The sequence below is a fragment of the Equus przewalskii genome, chromosome 13 (genome assembly GCF_037783145.1).
Source record: "Equus przewalskii isolate Varuska chromosome 13, EquPr2, whole genome shotgun sequence".
Taxonomy (NCBI): Eukaryota; Metazoa; Chordata; class Mammalia; order Perissodactyla; family Equidae; genus Equus; species Equus przewalskii.
Genome location: NC_091843.1, coordinates 28,099,882 through 28,120,156, shown reverse-complemented (window position 1 = coordinate 28,120,156; position 20,275 = coordinate 28,099,882).

Below are 20,275 nucleotides of genomic sequence, written 5' to 3'. Positions count from 1 at the left end.
ACCTTCCACCCACACTTTATAGGGCAACAAAAGTCATTGCCTAAGCCTGTCATTAGGATGGAAAATTGAATCCTTCTATAGGAAAATCTAGACGGGAGGAGCTTGATATATTTTGATCATAATACAATCTACTGCAAATACTGTATGCTGATTGGCTTACCCTGGGTTGCTCATTCTTGATCCAATTACCAAGCAAGGGAGATAGCATAATACTTTTGGGTTTATATCAGTCAAAGCCTACCCCTCTAAGTGGGAGTGAAATTTCACACCCAGACCACAGGATCTGCTTCACCTACCAATAGAAAGGGAGATTGGATCCTCATTTTACAGATGAGAAAACTGAAGCTAAAAGCGATCGTACCTGTTTAGGATTGTGGAAGCCAAGTCATCTAAGCCGATATCCAACTCTTTCCATTGTAGTAAAGACTTTGACTTTGGTACTCCTGTATCTGAAAACAACTTCCTAACCTAACTTGTTTGATTAACAAACTTAACTAACATGGGCAGGAATCATATTGGAAATTCACTATTCCACCCAGACAGTCACCATCTATAAAATAATTCATAGGTTCCGCATTTGAAAAACCCCATAATTTGGAGACAAAGTCAGAAAAGGACACATTTCATCTAGGAAAACAGGCATCTTCACACGATGTAGTTCAGAATATACATGGTACAACCTTTTAAGAGATCAGTCTGACAATACCCAGCAAAAGCCTTAGAATATACACATAGATTGACCAACCAATTCCACATGTAGAAACTGATAGAAATAACCATGATTGAGTGGAAGAGTTAATGAAAACAAAAATAAACTACAAAGATGTTCAATGCAGTAAAGTTTTTAACCTAAAAGCCCTAAATATTTAACCTATATATCCGACAACATGGGATTTATTAAGTAAACCAGGGAACATGCACTCAGCAATACTATATAGCTACTGAAAAATGAATTTCATGGCTGGATATTTAATTACATAGAATAGGAAGATTTTTTTAAAACTGTTGTAGCAAAAGCTAATTATCAAATGGTATATGCAATATGCTTCATTTTGCATATAGGGAACTACAGAAGATTTGGGTTTTTTCTTTTTGTTTATGTTTATATTCAAATTTTCTACATCAAATGTGTATGACTTTTATACTAAGAAAATAAACAATGAAATTTTCTTGTTTAGTGAACAAGCCTCCAAAACTAAAGCCAAGAGAAACTTTGCAAAGCAGATGAAATTACCATCTGCAGAAGTAATGAGCTCTAAGAACATGTTGCTGAGTAAACTAGGGTGTCTCTCGTACAATGGAGGAGATTAATATATAACTCAAGTAATACAACTCCTGACCTGTAGTTCTGTGAAGAAGGAGTCTAGAAAAACGAGAAAATCTGATTAATAACGGTCAGCGTGACGCTAGTACTACCCACTGAAAAGGATTGTAATTTGAATCACTCTCATCAGAGAGTGAGGCAGAATTTTACCCAGAGAGAAGATGACAATTCATCCAAATATTCCAGTTTAGCGCTTAAAAATGTCAGCTTCCTTTTATTTTAATCCTATACTGACCCAGCTAACTTTGTCTGAATTTTCTCTTTCATCAAGCAGCAATGCCTCACGTCGATGACACATGTTACTTTTCCTGACCGCTGGGACTCCCACTGAACATGGCTAGGCAAAAATTCTGGTTTCTACTGCCAGCCTTGGGGGGGAATTGAACCAGTGCATTGTGTTTTCATAGGTAATTTTAACCAGGGTGAGTTAATCCCACCAAAGGGAAGACAACCAACTAGCTTCTTTCTCTTATTAACCTTTCCACTTTTTTCTCTGTCTGCAAAATTCCCAGTGCAATCAGATGTTTTGCCCAATATTTCCAAAATTTTATCCTTGAGTTCCTTAAAATTTATGTGTTGGTGTTGCCTATGCTCAGTAATTTATTTAAAATATTTGATTTGGCATTCTAGAAAGGAAAATTAGAAATGTGCCTCCTCCATAATCTGTCCATACTCCCACCTACTGATGCAGTAAAATGTCACTATAGCCACAGTTCCTGGGCACATCTTACATACCTACATCACTGGGCCTTTTTCAGACTCTTCCTTAAGTCTTGAATCTTTCCACACCATATGCCAAAATCCTTTTCAACCACCAATTCCCAGGTGGGAAAAAATTCTGTTCCCAGCGAGTTCCTTAATTCAAAATTCTATTAAGTAAAAACGTAAGCTCTGTAAAGGCAGATAGTTTATTTTGTTCATTTCTGTATCTCCATTACTTATTGAAAAGTGTCTTGTGTTAGTATGCGATGCAAGTTGCATGAATTAGTGTAGTTGTCTTATTCCTAGTTTCTTTCCTCACCAGACTGAACATTCATTGAGAGGAGAGAAGAGCAATATTCATCTGAATCTCTCATGGAATTGCACAACATGCATAGTTAACTTTCTATGCTAATAATTTTCAAACATATACCTAAGTAGAGATAATAGCTCCAGCCCAAATAACCCAGTTTTTATTTTAGCCAGTTTTTCCATACCCAACAATGAGAGTCTTGAGCAGTTCAAAAATGCATTTATGCACCAACCAAGAATAGAGTGATTTCAGGGTACAAAATCAAGTTTGTATTCTGAGTGTTAAATTCCTCACTTAAAAGCAAAATTTTGAATGGTTCAAGTCCAGGTTCTAATTTAATGGATCAATTCAATGATACTTCCCAAAATGTCACTTAGAGAATGGAATTAGCAAGTAACACTTCTTGCTAAAGCATATACGCCAGTATCATAAATATAACTTGCATTAAGTTTCAACATTTGTTTCATAAATGTCATATCCTAAGGCTTTCCATTATGATAGCTGAGCTTGCTGCATTCTTTTTTCAAGAAAAGTAAAAAAAAAATGCAACAGAGGAAAGCACCAAGATTGTGCTAGATGTCAGCACATACTTATCAAGAATTTTTTAAAAGAAAAATGGAGTGAATGAAACAGTAAGTCGGCGTCTCCAGGTATCTCTACATTACTGAGCTTCAAAGGAAATTCTGGCCTAAGACATTCCTGGTGTATCTTTGACATATGCTCCTTTTCTACAACAAAGAGACTTATTTTTGAAATTATAATGCACTTCTGGGGTTCAACAAGGGGTAATGGAATCTCAGAGCTGAAAATACCATAAACAATTTGAACTGAGACCAGGAAGACAGGAAATGTGAGGCAAAAACAGTTAACAAAGAGGAGTCCCCTAGGCTAAGTGAGGAGTTGGTCCCTCTGAAGTGGGCATCAGGCTTGCAGTGAACTCAACTCAGCCTCAGCAGGCTCAGATACCCAAGGTGGCCGATGCAGAATTGGGCACTGTAGCAAGAGTTTATGCATAGGGAACATTCTGCATCATGGGAATGGTAGCATCACAGTCCCAGATAGGTTTGAAATAGGACTCCAGTAGGATAAAACAAGCCAAATGAAGGAGGAATCAGGCTCAGGGACAGATTGGAACAACTCACTGCCAGGCTGCGGATCTGGCAGAGACACAGTAATAAGTCCGGAAAACTAAGACACAAGGACAGTCTTAAGGACTTGAAAATCCTGACTGAGATGAACAAGAAATACCCATTCACATCTCTCCCCTTCCCAGAGGGCAGCAAAACTACTCTCAGCCCACCCCCGCTGGTGGGGATGGAGTTCCTGTTACCATGAAGGGCTAGAGCTGGGGCAGGAATTGGGGGTAGACACAGTTGCGAGCAGGTCCTGAAGGCAGGGAGAGTGGGAGTAATAATAGCCATCACATACTGACAGCTTATTATGAGCCAGACTTTGCACCGGATCTTTACACGTGTTACCTTTTACAATTAACATCACCATCACTACTCCATAAAACATTTACTGAGCACTTGTGTGCCAAGTAGTGTTCTACATGTTTTACATGGATTATTGTATTTAGTCCTTACAACAATTGTATGCACTCAATACTTTTTATCACTATTTCTTGGATAAAGAAATTGGGATAAATAACTGATCGAATAACTCGCCCGCAGGTCACACAGATAGCAACTGGTAGAGCTGGGGTTATAACCCAGACTTTCTGAAGCTAGAGTCCCAGTCACTGCCTCGTGATTTCATTTAACTCCTAGGAGCAGCTCCTGCTAACAGAAATTTACAGTTAATCAAACAGACTCATTTGAGGTTCCACGATTTGCCAGTGATACGCAGGGCCTTCTGTTGTCCTCCTTTTACAGGTCCAGAGAGGCCTTGGCTTGGGTCACTCATTCAGCAAATGACAAGGGCACAGTGAGGATGAATATCTCCATCTCGAATGCTGAGGATGGCCTACTTATACCGGGCAGGTCCCTCAGCTACTGCCCTGAAACCCCCTGGTCCTTTTCTCTGGCTATCTCTTTCCTTTCTCAGCCATCTCATAAATCTGGAATCCAAGTTTTCCTATTATTCTTTCTTTCTTCTTTCTCTTCGTTGCTCGAAAGGGAATCTCATCACAGATAAATCCTGACTCAGAGAGATACTCTCAGGAACTCGATGAAGTCAGCCCCGGAGGTTCTGGAAGCCAGTCGCGGCAAACGAATCTCTAACTTACTGGTATCAATCAAATGCCTGCTAGATTTCCTCACTTCACTGCTTTCCCACATGACCACATCCACTCCGAGCCAACTCCTCTCTTTGGCACAGTTCTTGACACCTGCTTTTCTTAGAGTTGCTTGATCTAAGACATAATAAGTTACTGGTCTGCTGTATGGGAAGAGGTAGCATTTAACTAGTGGAAGGAAAGGGGAGTGTAGGGAGTCAAAACTTCACGACTTGCTCTGGCTGGAGGAAGGCAGGAAGGAAAGAATGCAGAAAGCACAGAAGCAAGAGTCACCACTGGCTTTAGGGTGGATAAATTTTGCACCAGCTCCCTGAGAATACAGTTGATGAATTTTGTCATTTCTTAGTGTGTGGGCTATCAGGTGCTAGACAAGGCACAGGTCCCCTACAGGCGGTTCAAGGTACTGCAGTGGAAATAATGCTAGAACTGTTTGACAAGTACCCGTGAGTGTGCCAGGAGCTATACCTGCATGACCTCCTTTCATCCTCACAGCAGCCCTGCAAGGGAGATTATTTAAGTGCATAATTCACTCAGATGGTTCTTAAATTAAAAAGTACAAAATGCTATACATTGAGAAGTATCCCTGTTATCCTTGTCCCCATCTACCCTATTCCCACTCTCACTCCTTATAGGTAACCACTTTGATTTGTTCCCTGTTTATCTGTCTAGTTTTTTAGTTTTTGCATACAAAAAAAAAAAGACCAAAAATATGTATTCTTATTTTCACCCAAGGAAAGTATTATTACCCATGCTCCTTACACCAAGGAAACTAAACTTCAAAGAAGTTGACTGATTCTTCTCCTGGGCTGATCTTTGGCTGGTCAAGAACCCACCTACTCTCAGGGTCATTGTTGGCTACTGGATCCAGCCTGAGGGTCAGGGGTCAAGGGACCTAGCTGAAAGTAACCCTAGATTCTGTATTCAGGGTCCCTGGTTGAGTTAGCAGATTTGAAGGTTTGCAAAAATGTCATGCCCTTGTTCTATGGTTCTAAGAAAGCAAGGATCTACGGCATCACTAATGCCTGGAGCTGCAGGTTTTCATGGACCATTCAATGGGTGTTCTTTCGCAAGGAGAGAAAGGCTGGGCTACGTGTGCTTAGGGTAAGGTAGTTGGATAAAATACAGGACACCCAGTTAAATTTGAATTTCAGAGAAGCAATGAAAATATTTTTAGTGTAAGTATATCCCACACAACATTTAAATGCATGTCCTATATTTTATTATTTATTTCTTTGTTTGTTCGTTTGCTAAATCTGGCAGCCCTAGCATAGAGCAGTGTTAGAACTTGGCCCTTAGGTCCACAAAGGACAATAGGCCTTAGGTTGAGGGACTGAAGGGGCTCCTGGAGTTTGGGACAAACTGGGACGTATCCCTTTATAATAATAAATTCTAAAAGTAGAAGTCTTGTGTTCTAGGTTTGATGGAGGTCAGCAACAGAGATCACTTTGTTCACTTCTAGAAACATACTTTTTCAAGAGTGTCCTCCATCCCAATTAAACTGCCACCAGTAGGGCATGAGAATAACAGTTACACCCTAACGTATCCAGTACATTATTGGCATTTCTTTGAATCTTTTATAGCCATTAATTTAGCAGGTATAAAACGATACCTTAATGTTGCTTTAATTTTAATTTTCTTAATTATTTTGGAAGTTATCCTGTTATGCGTTTCTTTACTATTTATGTTTTCCTTCGTGTAATAAAACCCCTTTTATCTATTTATGCTAAATTTGAAAGCTCATCACAGATTATTATAGATATTAGACTGTTGTCCATTATATCTGATAAAAAAATTTTCTGCCTTGCTTCTCATCCTTTAATTTTAATTTTTAATTTACGGATATGTTAATATTTATTCACATGATTCTATCAATGTTTTTTCCTTTGTGTTTCTTCAAAGCAATAGAAAGTTGCCATCCCTCTATGGGTCTCATAAATATTTTATTTTATGCTTGTCTTCCTATGTTTAAAAATAGTAATTGACTCTTAAATCTAATGGTTCTCAAAGAGTGTTTTGAGAATCTTTGGCACCAGATTACCTCTTCTGTTTATTTGTTTTAATGCCCATCCTCAGTACCCGTGACAGACCTAACTAATCAAAATGGCTCTAGAAGGGTCATGGAAATATGTATTTTTTATCACCCTCTAGATGATTCTTCTGCACCTGAAGCTTGAAAATCACTTTTTGAAGCCATATGAGATTTATTATGTATTTCTATTTGCAGATAATAGATTGACTTGGAATAATTTAAACCCAAAGGAAATTTGCTGGAAAGACTGAGCAGAGTTTAGAGAGCTGAAGCGAAACCTGATGAACCTGGCTTGGAGAGGGAATAACCAGGCAGCTCCGGAGATCCTGGTAGGAGAAACCACTCAGCAGACATAAAAGGAATACAGCAGCAAAAGGAAGGAGCACTCACTGTACTCTGTCCCTTCCTCGCCCACCAGAATGTGAGCTTCGAGGGTCAGGGATCTCTGCCTGGCACACAGCAGGTGCTCACCGAATTTCCCCTCTTGTTGCTCCATTCGCAGTCCCTCGAAACACAGTCTGAGTGTCCTGACTTGGGTGACAGCCCAATCTTCCTTATATGGAGTACTTTACTTAAACATGGGTCACATTCTGATCCCCAGCCACATCTATATTGACAATTGCATTTTATTCCATAGATCTGTAACTCCATGTTTGCGACACTAAATTTACTGCCATAAGACATAAGATTTTCCCATCACCTTTTAGAAACCATAAAGTAATTAAGTAGGCTGCTCCTTGAGCTACCTACTTGGTTCCATTCTCTGCAAGTATGCTTCTAGTTTTAACGATCTTGTACTTTGCAACGTAAACATCTTGCATTTTCCTCTAGGAATCAACTGTACGTTTGCTTAGCAATGAACTCCACTCTGTTTTTCTTTTAGCTATGCTCCAGCCAGAAACTGACCTAAGATAAAATACGTTTTCCTCTTTGAACTTCTCGATAAAGGTGATCCCAACCTTCTTCATTTGAGTTTATGTGAGGAAACATAAAGCTGTGAGCAACCAAACAGAAGGCCATAACCATATTTCCCCCTATTTTCTCAAGGTTCTTTAGTGTTCAAGGGAGCCCCTTCTGCTTAATACCCATCTAATTTTTCCTGAGTCCCATCCTATATTTTACTTCTTTTTTATAAAATAACCATGTTTATAGGGGGATTCCTCCTCCTTATACCTGAGAATCCTCAGGGAATATTTCCACATCGTAACGAACCCACCTTGATCATCATTTACCATCTCTCACTCTGGACCACCGCTCTTGGCCCCTTTGCTGGTCACCTCTCACTATCTCACAACTGTTCCACAGGCTCTCACTACAAGCCTTTCTGAAAGGACACGGCCCCTGTCTTAGTATAGCCTGCACCAGGACACAGGCCCTGTCCCAATTCTCCAAAGTCCAGCACATGCCAGCTGTGATATCTGATAAAACACTGTGGAAATCTCAAGAATAATGCAAGGAAAAGGAAAATTTTAAACTGGATATTAGATAGCACAATTCCTAGGATCCAGAGGTCTGGGATTGGTTCCCTTCTCCCCTACACACAGCTATAGTTCAATGGCTGGCTCACCTCCCCCAAGAGAGCTTTGTTCATTTCTCTCTTGCCCTTTGAATCCAAGCTTTTACTCCCTTCACTCCAGAGAAGGGAGGTGGCAAAGCCATTCCCTCCTTTAATCCAAGGCTCAATTCATTTCTTCATCAGGACGAATCACAATAAGAATATATCCTCCCACCATGCTGGAGTCAAACAAGGCAACTCCAGTGGTAGAAAGTATAATTGTCTGCGTATGTTTATTTAGTCTTAAGAGATGCCTGGGGGGCATTGAACACTTTAATCCACAATGAACTGGCTACAGCTCATGTTTACACCGCATCCCGAAAACAGCTCAGACCTGCCTGCTGCCTGTTGGGAAGGATCTGGTCTTCTGAGAACCTAACAACAATATTTAAGCCAACGTATTTCCCAAGAAAAAATAGTGACTTTCTGGCATAGTCCAAACTAAATCTACAAGAAAAAAATAGAATGCCTCGTCTCTGTAAGAACACAGTCCTATTAAAGACACTCCCAATTTGTGTTACTGACAAAACACTTTATATCCCAATCTGAAATCTTTGGCAGGCTGTGAGTGATTTGTGGTTCAGAACCTCTCTGAGTATAATGATGAGTGGGCATTTGTCTTATATGTACATGATTAAACATCTCACCAAAGAGTTGAGGCTAAGAATGGAGCCCAAGAAGGAAAAACAAGCCTTAAGTTCCCCGGTGAAGCATTATGAGCGGTATAACGAGGAATCTGGGGAAGGACAGGCTGAAAGTTTTATGCCGGCAAATGGTACTCCCAGCAGCAAGACCCCGTCTAAGAAACAAATGGAACACTGCTGCCAGCAAAGGCAGGTTTCTATCATCTTTGTGGCAAAGAGGTTTATCTTTTGGCCACAAAAGACTCAGTCCGGAGTAATGACTCAGGATGCCATGGGGAGCTGCCAACAGCTAGGGCTGACGGGAGGACTTTGATTTATTTCTTACTGGCATTGGTTCTCTTGTGGCTGCAGTCCTCAAAACAAAGTAGCAGTACTGGGAGCTTGCTCTGCTGGAGAGCCTGCCGAAGGCCCAGCAGCCCTGAAGGTGGCAGGCTCTATTTCAGGTCCTTGCTATTTATAAGCTGGGTGGCGGTAACTCTGGGAAGATCATCTCACCTCTCTGTACACTGGCTAGAAAACAACACTGTCGATTAAGGACTGGGGTGTGGTTTAACGGTTTGCAAACATAGAGGACTATGGGGGATTGACAGGAGTTCATAACTGGGGATGGATACAGAGGCCCAGAGACAGAAATGTGGGATCCATCTTACAAATGAGGAGCTCCTGCCTCCAGATAATCGTAGCTCCATTCCCCTCGCAGTTTTTCATTTTCACACTTTTTGCAAAAGTTTAAATAAACTCCAGTATAATTCATTTGACAATGTAACTATTTATAATGGAACAACTTCAAGTTGTGGCCAAGGTCTGCCCTCTAGCGGTCTGAAAATCTCAACGATTCTTATTAAACTGTTCTTGAACTTTATGATAATTTTCAATGGTTGGGCGACCTCTGCTGTCATATTAGTCATGTCTTTGAATGTGGAACTAAATGGGACTTTAAAACGGATCTCGTCTGTCTCTTTTCACAACCCAATCCTTCCAAAAATGTACCTGACTCTTGCTTCAACACTCTAATTTCATGTAAAGATAGCGGACTGAAATAAGATTACAGAAACTTCTTCCCACATCTGATGAAACGGTTAGTTTTTTAAGGCCAATAATTCATCAGCAGCAACCAGAGAGAAGAGGGATCTGACCTGCACCATAATCTTTCAGGTTTGGCAGCCATGAAAAGAAAGAGATTCCGATGTGACTGAGTTCAACTCCTAAGGCCACCCTCATTTCCCCAAAGCAGACAAAAATAGTCAACAAAATACTGGGAATTCAAAATGATATTCTCTAATTGAAAAACGAATAGAAAGCTACGCTCAGCCTTCAAACTGTCCCATGAAGGAGGGCAATGGTCCCAGGTGAATGAGGAGGGGTGTTTAGGAGGGTCTATCTGCACCATTTCAGAAAAACCATAAACAAAGCTGCTCCCTGTTAAACACGAGCAAATGAAAAAAAGTAGTACAGAAATTACTCGAATCTGCTACAACAAAAATGAGCACTATATCAGGCAAGAAAGAGACAACACAAACAAACCCTCAGGAAGAAAATAAAACCCAAAGGAGAAATGCTGATTCCCTTTAAATGCTTCATTATGGAGAAGAATTTATTAAGAATGTGAATTCCGTAAAACAAAGCCTCAAAGAAAAACTATAAAACAGTGGACTAAGATGAAAGAAGAGATTATAGAGTTATGGAAAAAACTGAGAAACAAAACAATGTTGTTCAGATCTAATAAATTGTAAATGGCAAAGGAAAGAAAAATGGGGCTGAAAAAGGCGGGGAGAAATGGCTGGGGATAGTCATTCAAAATGCAGAATGAAAAGACAACACGATTAAAGTAAAGATGAAAGACACAGAGAGAAACAATTACCCAACATGAGGACCATTGGCATCCTTAGAGTATAAAGAAAAACAAAAAAGGATTCAAAGATATAACCTAGAAAGAATTTCCTCAAGGAAGAATTGTATTCTTAGAGAAAAAGGGCACACTTTAGGTCAAGAAACAATGATACAGAATGATCAAAACTGAGATATTTCCTGGTTCAACTATTAAATGTTAAGGGTTAAAAAAATATCAGGGAGATGAAGGCAAGTCAGCCACGTAAGGGTTTTGAAAACGTCAGGGGGGTTTCAAGGCTTCTCCATGGCAACACCAAAGCCCAGAGACAATGGCGCAATGACCACGAACTCAAGAGAAACAGCGTGACCCATGAACGTTAAACCAAGTCAGCTACCAAGCATGGAGATAAAACAGACATTTTCTGAAATGAAAGAGTTCATGAACTCGTTATACAACAAAAACAAATTAAACAAAACTATTTGACAAATAACCTCAACGAGAGTTGAATAATAATAAAGAACTCACGAATGAAAAAATTACGAAAAAACCAACTAGTGTGAAATACTGCTATGGTCTAAATGTTCGTGTCCACCCAAAATTCATAAGTGGAAATCCATAGTTCCAGGAGGTATTACAGCCCCCAAGATGATGGCATTTCAAGGTGGGGGCCTTTGGGAGGTGGCTAGGTCGTGAGGGCAGTGCCCTCATGAATGGGATCAGGGCCTTTATAAGAGGGGCCCCAGCGGATCTGTGGCTCCTTCTGCCATGTGAGGCTATGGCAAAAAGACGACCATCTGTGAAGTGAGCCCTCACTAGACACTGAATCTGCCAACGCCTTGGTCTTGGACTTCTCGGCCTCCAGAACTGTGAGAAAAAAATAGTTATTGTTTATACGCCACCTAGTTTATGGTATTTTTGTTACAGCAGCCCAAATGAACTAGATAAACACCATGTTTATTTAATGTCACAGTTAAGTCTAAATCATGTGCGGGCATGAAAGTAGCATGAAAGAATATAGGCCCTAACAAACTGAAAGTAATATAAGCAAAATCTGGAGACATGAGGTGGAAGGAAGATAAGCACAGTCATTCTCTTATCTTTTGTACTAGGGTCAACAGACTACAGCCTGGGGCCAAATCCTGCCCACCACCCGCTTTTGTAAATAAGGATTTACTGGAAGGCAGTCACACTCGGTTCATTTATGTATCATCTCTGGCTGCTCTCTGCTACAGTGGCAGAGCAGAATAGTTGTGACCAAGATCTTTTGGCTCATAAAGGCTAAAATATTTACTATCTGGCCCTTTACAGAAAACACCTGCTGACCCATTTTATAACACTGAGAAAATATCTATAAATCTAAATTATATAAGTATACACATATATCGAAAATGAAATATGTGGTTTCAAAAAATGCATGTGTCTTTTAAATTTCTTTAGTAATTTTTTTTCATAGTTTTATTTTTTTTGTAGGGAAAGATTTGCCCTGAACTAACATCTGTTGCCGATCTTCCCCTTTTTTTGTTTTCTCCCCAAAGCCCCAGTACATAGTTGTATATTCTACTTGTAAGTCCTTCTGGTTCTTCTATGTGAGCCACTGCCACAGCATGGCTACTGACAGACAAGTGGTGTGGTTCCTCGCCCAGGAACCGAACTCAGGCCACCGAAGCAGAGTGTGCCGAACTTTAACCACTAGGCCCTCAGGGCTGGCTCTGGCAATTTTTTAAAACTAAATAGAGATTTTTATTGAGGACATTTTTATCCAATCCATATATCTATATATGTGCACCTGTCTAAAGTAATGTTCATTGAATGTTAACACTTGTTACTTCTGAGTGGTAACATCTGGAGTAATTTGTTTCTTTTCTATGTTTGAGTATTGCTTGATTTTTTTTTTTGTAATGAGTATGTATAATTTTTTAAGAAACACTAAAGTGATTAATTACACAAAAATAAAAGAGTCAATTCATTCCAGCTCCAACCCAGCTTCACCGAGAAGATTGAACCTATTGGTTGGGAACTTCTTCATCTGCTCCTTCTCTTCACCTCAAAATGCTGACACGTGTCTTTTGGAAATGAGATTGGAGAATTTTTGCGCATTCCATAATCAAGACCTGGGAGATTCACTTCCTCGCTTTGAAGGATACCGGCCGTCAAAGGAGGGTTAACACACGCGAAACAGCAGAGGGCGCCATCCTCCACGTTTATGGGGATGTAACGTGCTGTCTGTCGCAGCTCGCCGTCTGTACTGCCCAGCCTTGCCGCTTAGGAGTTGTGTGAGTGGCAGTCACTGAACGCCTCTGGGATGAGTTTCTCCACCTCCCGCTCCTGCCCTCTGCCAAGTCATCCTCCACCCTGCGGAGCAGAGCATGCCACTCTCCCACCAGCAATCCTTCCATGACTCCCAGAATCAATCCTAACCTCCTAAACTGAGGCTGACGTGGCCCTGCCTGATCCCGCTCCTGCCATCTCATTCCACACACCACATCACGCCCCACGCTCCAGCACACTGGCGTTTTGTCAATACCTCAAACATATTAAGCTCTTCCCCACCTCTGGGCCTTTGCACTTGCTGGTCCCTCTGCTGAGCTCTTTCTTCTCCTGAGCTCTTTTGCATTAAAGAATCCTTCTTGACGTTCAAACCAGGGCAACCGTCATCTCCTTAGACAGGCTCTCCCTGACCACTCTATCAAAAATCTCATGCATTTATTCTCTATCACAACACTGGGTGGATGGTCTTGCTTGTACTTATCACCATCTGTAATTGTTTTATTTGTTTCATTGTTTTTGCCTGTCTCCCACTAGAGCCTAATTTCCGTGAGAGCAGGGACCTGCCTGTCTTCTTGACCTTACATCCTTAGCAGCTAGCCAGTGCTTGGGACTTAGTAAGTACCTGGTAAATATTTGGTGAATTAGTGAGCAAATGGATTTGCAAAAAATGTGTACTGGCTGCTCCTTCAAGACTATGATAAAAAGAAAAAGTGTGAAAGCCTTTGTTAGGTGCTGAATTGTTCCCCTCTCATTCATATGTTGAAGCTCCTAACACCCCAATACCTCAGAATGTGACTCTATTTAGAGATAGAGAGGTCCCTTTAAAGAAGTGATTAAGTTAAAATCAGGCTATTAGGATGGTCGCTAATTCAATCTGACTAATATCCTTATAGGAAGAGGAAATTTGGGCACACAGAGATGCACCCACAGAGGGAAGACCACGTGAGGTCTTCTTGCAGAAGCGGGTCATCTGCAAGTCAAGGAGAGAGGCCTCAGAAGAAACCAGAATGGCTGACACCTTGATCTTGGTCTTCCAGCCTCTAGAACTGTGAGAAAATCAATTTCTGTGTTTCTAGCCACCAGTCTGTGGTACTTTGTAATGGCAGCCCTAGAAAATTAATGGAGCCCTTTATAAATTAGACAGTAATAAATGAAAGCAACAACTTAATATTTGGAAGAAAAATGGTTAGGCACTAATGGTGGACCAAAATGGCAAGTGTGTTCAAGTTACTCAATTGAAGGAACAGAAGTTGAGAAGCTAAATTCTGAGGCCAGAAAGGCAAAGATGACTTCAAAATTTGCAGGGGCCACTGCCAAATGAAAATGTGGGGCCCCTTGTTTAAAAAGCAGAGGAAAAAATAGTGCCATTAAAGATACTAAAACATAAAGCTTTCTCTTTCTTCCTAGGTCTCTCTCTTTCTCAACTCGTCATGGTGTTTGCTATTTGATGTCATCTTAAGAAAAATTTAAATTTAAGGTTAGCATGAATTTTGCCATTCATCTATATATTGTGCAATGTTAGTTTTAAGGACAAATATAAGAGCATGTAACTCGACGCAGAATCACTGAAATTGTGCAATTTGTATTTTGTAGCTCGCACATGTATATGTATTTCCTTCTTACCAGAATGGGGGAAATACTGCAAAAAAACCCAACTCAACTGTTTTTATTTCAGTCCTGATATGCACACATTCCACCAACACTGTCTGCCTTCACCTTCCTGACGAGTAAGGAGGGACCGAAAAGAACTATGGGAAAGGAGCATACTTTCCTCCTACGTTGTAATTTTCAGCCTAAATGTTGGCAAATACATGGAAGTAACACGAATGAGAAAGGATATGATGGTGATCCTTGGTGATCTGTGTTTCTTAGACTGTCACTGCCTTCTTTCTGTGTTCAAAGCAAGTTCAGATTTGAACAGAAGCATAGCCTCCCAGTGGATCATGTAACACATTTGCCTTCTACTCACTTTGCATCTCGCTGAGCTTCCGGGCATCATGCATCATGGGTATAGTTGAATCTTGTGCACATGGGGCATGGTGAATGCCATATGCGATAGGGCCTTGAGGAAAACCAGTGGGCACTTATATTACACGTATCTCCTCTGCTCATGCGTGCACTCCGCTGTCCCAGTGGACTTACCTACAAAACACAAGTTCAAAGATAAAATTATTAAGAACTTAAAAATGGCCACAGTAGAGCACTGAACCCCTGAGCCCGGGTCCCTGGGCATCTACACAGATCAGAAGCCCTTGAAGCCAACCCTGAAGGAAAGGGAAGCCGTTATTCAAGGGCAAAGAAACTAAGCGGGGCCCCAGCCTGACTGCAAGCAAATTCCCAAAGACTAGGTATCCTGCAGAGGTCCCTAAAGCCTTCCTGTAAAGAGGTGCAAAGTGAGCTTCACGATCTGACCCTTAAGAGGAAAGAAGGGAATTAGTGATAGCTTGCTACTCATTTTCACTGTTGGTGTGCAGTGCCTCGGGTCCAGGGGGACTCTGTGAGTGAGGTCGTGAACCTATAAGACACGAAATCACCTTTTAGGGAAACAGTTCCTTGGTTCTCAAAGACCGACTTGCAAATCTTCTTTGGGAACCTGCCCTATTTCTAAGGTAAAAAACGACCTCCGCCTGTGAGAAGAGTTTGCCCTTTAAAAAGGCGGAGCCCAGCTGGGTGCCTTGCTGAGGCCACTGAAGAGGAGGATGGGGGCAACCAGGTGCCCTGGAATCTCTGGGCTGGGAGCCTGGAAACCCAGGTCGGGTGATCAACTCCGATAGTGAGTGACCTTAATCAACTCACTTTCGAACACAGAGGCTCATGTCCCTCTTCTGCAAAACAAGAGAGTTGGATTCGATGGTCCCCAAGGGACTGTACTGAGCTAAAAATAACCAGAACCAGCAAAACTTTGCGTAACAGAGAAAGCAGAGAGAAAAGAGTGACAGAGTCACATGGAATAACTTGACAGTGAATAATGGACTGGAGACACTTTTAGAAACCACTGTGGGCTGGTCCCAACCGGCTCTTCGCAGGTCTTGAAAGTTCCCTGGCAGCTTATGGTCGGACTTCCGCCAGGGCCCGGGGACGTGGGCTGGGGCAGCGGTTACCAGCAGTGGGCTTGTTTCCTGCCTGCTCACCTGGGGCAGTGCCTTTCCCCTTGTTACTTTCTCATCCAGCTTTGCCCCATGTGACCCTGGGCCGAAGCAGGATCCTGAAGGACTCCTGACCTCTCTGATGTTTTTTTATCACTCCTGTTTGTCTTATTAACCCATTCCTGGCCTCTGACCACCTTACATGTCTAGAAACATTGATGGAAACAAAGCAGGAAAGTGGCAATAAGGTTTGGAAGAAAGGAAGGTGCCGTGAACTCCATGAGCTCCCACTCTGGGTAAGCTGGGTGACACAAACAGGTGCCATCTCCCTGTGGTTATTGTCTTTTTCCCTCCCCAGCATCTCTTCTTAGGTGATAGCACCCTTTTCTTCACTTGTGGATGTACTCCTCTTCTATTATGAAATCCTAATGTTTAGGTGGGATTGACCCCTCTGCTAGCTCTACAAGTAGGCTCTTGCTGTCCCAGTCCAATTAGTATATCCCATCCCTCTGGCCACAGTGATGGATCAGGGTTAAGAACAGGGCCTGATTAGAGCCAATGAGAAGATCTGAGACATGTAATAGGGCTTCTAGGAGAGAAACATTCTTTATCTCTTCACCAGATTTGAAGGCTTGAGCATGTGAGGCTTGGAGCTCCTATAGCCATCTTGCTATCATGAAACTGGGCCAGTTGGAGAGTGAAACTAACAAATGTATGAAGAAAAGCAGAATGAACAGATAAGTAGAGGCTCTGTGTCTCAATGACATTTTCTGAGCCTCTGGATCAAACTGTGCCTGAAGCCAAACCATCCCCGGATCTTAGCCAATAAATTCCTTTGTTTATTTAAGCTAATTTAAACTGAGGATTTGGTCACTTGTAAGAATAATAATCCTAACTGCTATGCTTCACCTCTCTGGACCACATTTTCCTCTACTGTAAAATGGCTATTTTGTGGCCAGTAATTAGCATGGGCCGGCATAATGGTACTATCTTTTTCAGGATGGGCCATAATTCCAGGGTGGTAGTAAAGACAATTTTTCAAAATGCTGAGGACTAGTTTCTTCACCCAGTAAGCATCAGATTTTACTGCATTGTGTACACGTTACATTTCAGCTTTTAATATATGTCATTATAATTGTTCCCATAAATATAATTCTGTATTTCTAGCTGAGGTCTCTCTTCTGAGCCTCAGATGCCATATCCAACTGAACACTGGACATCTCCACTTAGGTGTTTTACAGTCATCTCAACCTGGCGGGTCCCAAACTGAACATGGACCCTCCAACTCTCCCCACCCCCTCCTGTGTTCCCCATCAAAACGAACGGCACCACCGTTTACCCGGTTACCCAAGCCTGAAACCTATACATTGCCCTTTCCTTCCTCTCCCTCTTCCTTCACAATCCATTCCATCCACGAGCCTTGTGAAGTCTGCCTTCGAAATAGCTCTCGTATTTTCACCTTTCTCTCCAACTCTCCTGCCACTTCTATGTTGGGACCCACCGATATCTTGCCCAACCACTGAAAAAGATTTCTATTTGGTCCGAAGATGGCTTTCTCTTTCTGGGTTCTGGTTTCAGCTCCCTGCCCTCATCCCTTTGGACCTAGAAGTGGTGACAGCTCAGGTGCTACTATTGCTGGGCGGCTACTTGATTCTTTGTGGTTCCTCTTTGTAAATAAACCCTCCCTAGCTTGTTTTAATGTGAGGGTCCTAGCTGTTTCCCACTGGGACCCCAGCCCTTAGGCATCTTCCCATGAGCACTTCACTGCCCACTGGGCTCACCCCTTTGATGACTTTTCTCTCCTTGCCTGTCCTCCTCTCCTAGACTCTGAATATGTGGCCTGGAGAGGAGGGAGGAGGAAGTTGAGAGACCTGTGGCAGCAGGTCCAGTTTTGATTTTTAAGAAGCCCTGAGGATTTGTGAGGACAAGAGTGTTTGGCCCTAATGGCGGCCAGCTCTCTTTAGAATGTGAGACCTGCCCCTTTACTTGTCGATGCTGGAGCAATCGGGAAAATATGGCTGACCATCCTTTTACAGATGGCCTTCTGGGGCAGGACTTAATGAAGCTTTCAAGCACACAGAGGCTTTGTCACCACAGATCTTTCTAACGCTAGTTGATATTTTCTACTTATTAAGTCTCTCACTGAAGCTTTGCCTTGAAGGCTGAGGGGTGGGCAGTACTCAGGCAGCTAGCGGTCACTCCTACCAGAGGCAAGACAGGTGAAGGAAGCAGAACACAGACACCCCATCTGATCCGGTTGGTGGTGAGTTTTCAGCACCTGAGAATGTTATATTTGTACGGCACGTTACAGTTTAACAAGGGCTTTCATCCCCAGCGGCTGGCACATGGCTGAGTATTCAATAAACGTTCCATAAATGATTCTGTGAATCTGTAGAATCATTTTCTGCTCTTCAAAATAACCCTGTGAAGAGGGCTGAGCAAGGATTACCATGCCCACTTCACAGAAAAGGAAACTAGGGCCCAAGGTGGTGGAATAAGTTTCCTGAGACCGCACAGCTCGCAACTATAGTAGCTCAAACCAGAGCCTAGGTGTGTCAGGCACCTACACCAGTGCGCTTGGAGAGGAGACTGGCCCACTGTCAGGAGGCAGAGGGCTTCTGGATGGGCGGGAGGTGGGACCATGTGCCTTCCTCAACCGACTCTACTGCAGCACAGTTGGGAGCTGCCATGGGGGCGGACCTATAGGCAGAAGTTCAGGCTGCTAACCAGCTGGGAATTGAGCAAAACGAAAAAGAAAAAGACCTTCTCTTGCCAAGAGTCCAGGGAAATGTTTGTTGACTTTTTGCTTCGTATCGACTACTTCCAACTAGGCTTTGAAGCTAACATTTTGATACAAGGGCTCCCTGGGGGAGGGTGAGGGGGGAGTTCACCACGTTGTTGCTGTGGCTCTCCAGGCAACCGCAAACGCACAGCAGCTCCAGGAAGATGCCTGAATTCCGCAGAAATCAGCGAGGGAACTACGGAGAAAACAGAGAGCGCTCCAGGAAAAGTGGAGACAGAACAACCAGAATTTAAAGGGCAAAACAAGTGTGGCTACATGGGCGGGGCAGCAGCCCGTCCCGCTGTGTCTTCAGGATGCCCAAGACGCCTCTCCCAGAGTCCTTCACCACAAAACTGTCCCTTATAAAGCAGAAGTAGGAGGGATCCAAAGGAACCGGCAGCCCTAGCTCCCAGCAGCATCTCTTACAGTGGATTTCTCGGTGGGGTGGTCTTCTGAGAATGTAGATATGAACTTTCACTCCCCTGCTCACTTAGCTCCTTGCTCCCCAGAACAGTGTCTGTGCTCTGGGGCAGAGCTCACAGGTGTTACTGAATTTCTCTCTCCACCTCCAACAATTTTCTTGAGTCTGGGTGTTTGTGTAGATTCTCCCTCCTCAGCTGGCTCCTGTTTATCCTGAGGTTTGAGCTTCAACGCTACTTTCTCCAAGAATTCCCCCTGACCCCATTTCCATCTCCATATTAGGTCCCACGTTCCTTCTCTATGTGCCCGTGGCATCATGGACCTTATATAATGGGCATACCACCAGCTCTGTTAGGGGGGTGTGTGTCACATCCTCGGCTGTATCTCCCACATGAAGCAGAGGTTCTGGCTCTTAGAAGTGTCCCTCAAGTATCTGTTGAACAAATAAGAGGGAGAAATAGTCAACATCTCTACAAGAACCTTCTCTCTCACCCAGCAAGGAGAGAAAGGGAAATAACCAAACATGGGGATTTGAGCAAAGAGCTTTTTAAGAACCCAGAGATATAAATGACCCTAAATCTAGGGGTCATCAAGATGTCTGTTATCTCCTTGATCACTGTGTGGTTATGATTGTGTCTGCTGGAAAGAGGGGCCTTCTTGGAAGAAGTATTGAAAAGATTTGGAGATGTCTTTCCTTAAGAATAAAAGTGGAGAGACAGGAAAAAGAAAAGTGGAGAGTCAAAAGCCACCAAATGCTCAGACGTATCTAAAAAGACATCACACTCAAATGAGTGAGTGGACAAGAGATGTGAGCCTGACAGGGCAGCCCTGAGGAGACAGGGAAGCTGCTGCCCAGCTCCGGTCAATTGTTGACATGCAAGAATGCAGGCCGCTGTTGCCAGATCTTGTGATTTTCCCAGAGAAGCCAGAAGTCCATATGGGGTGTGTGTGTGTTTAAATCTCCCCAACTTGTTTATGTTTTTTAGAGTTACTGATCAGGCCAAAAAAGTAACTTGTATGAGGCCCAGAGATGCCAGCGTTTGACCTTTATACCAAGAAACCTGGCTGTTTATCTAAACCTGTGGACG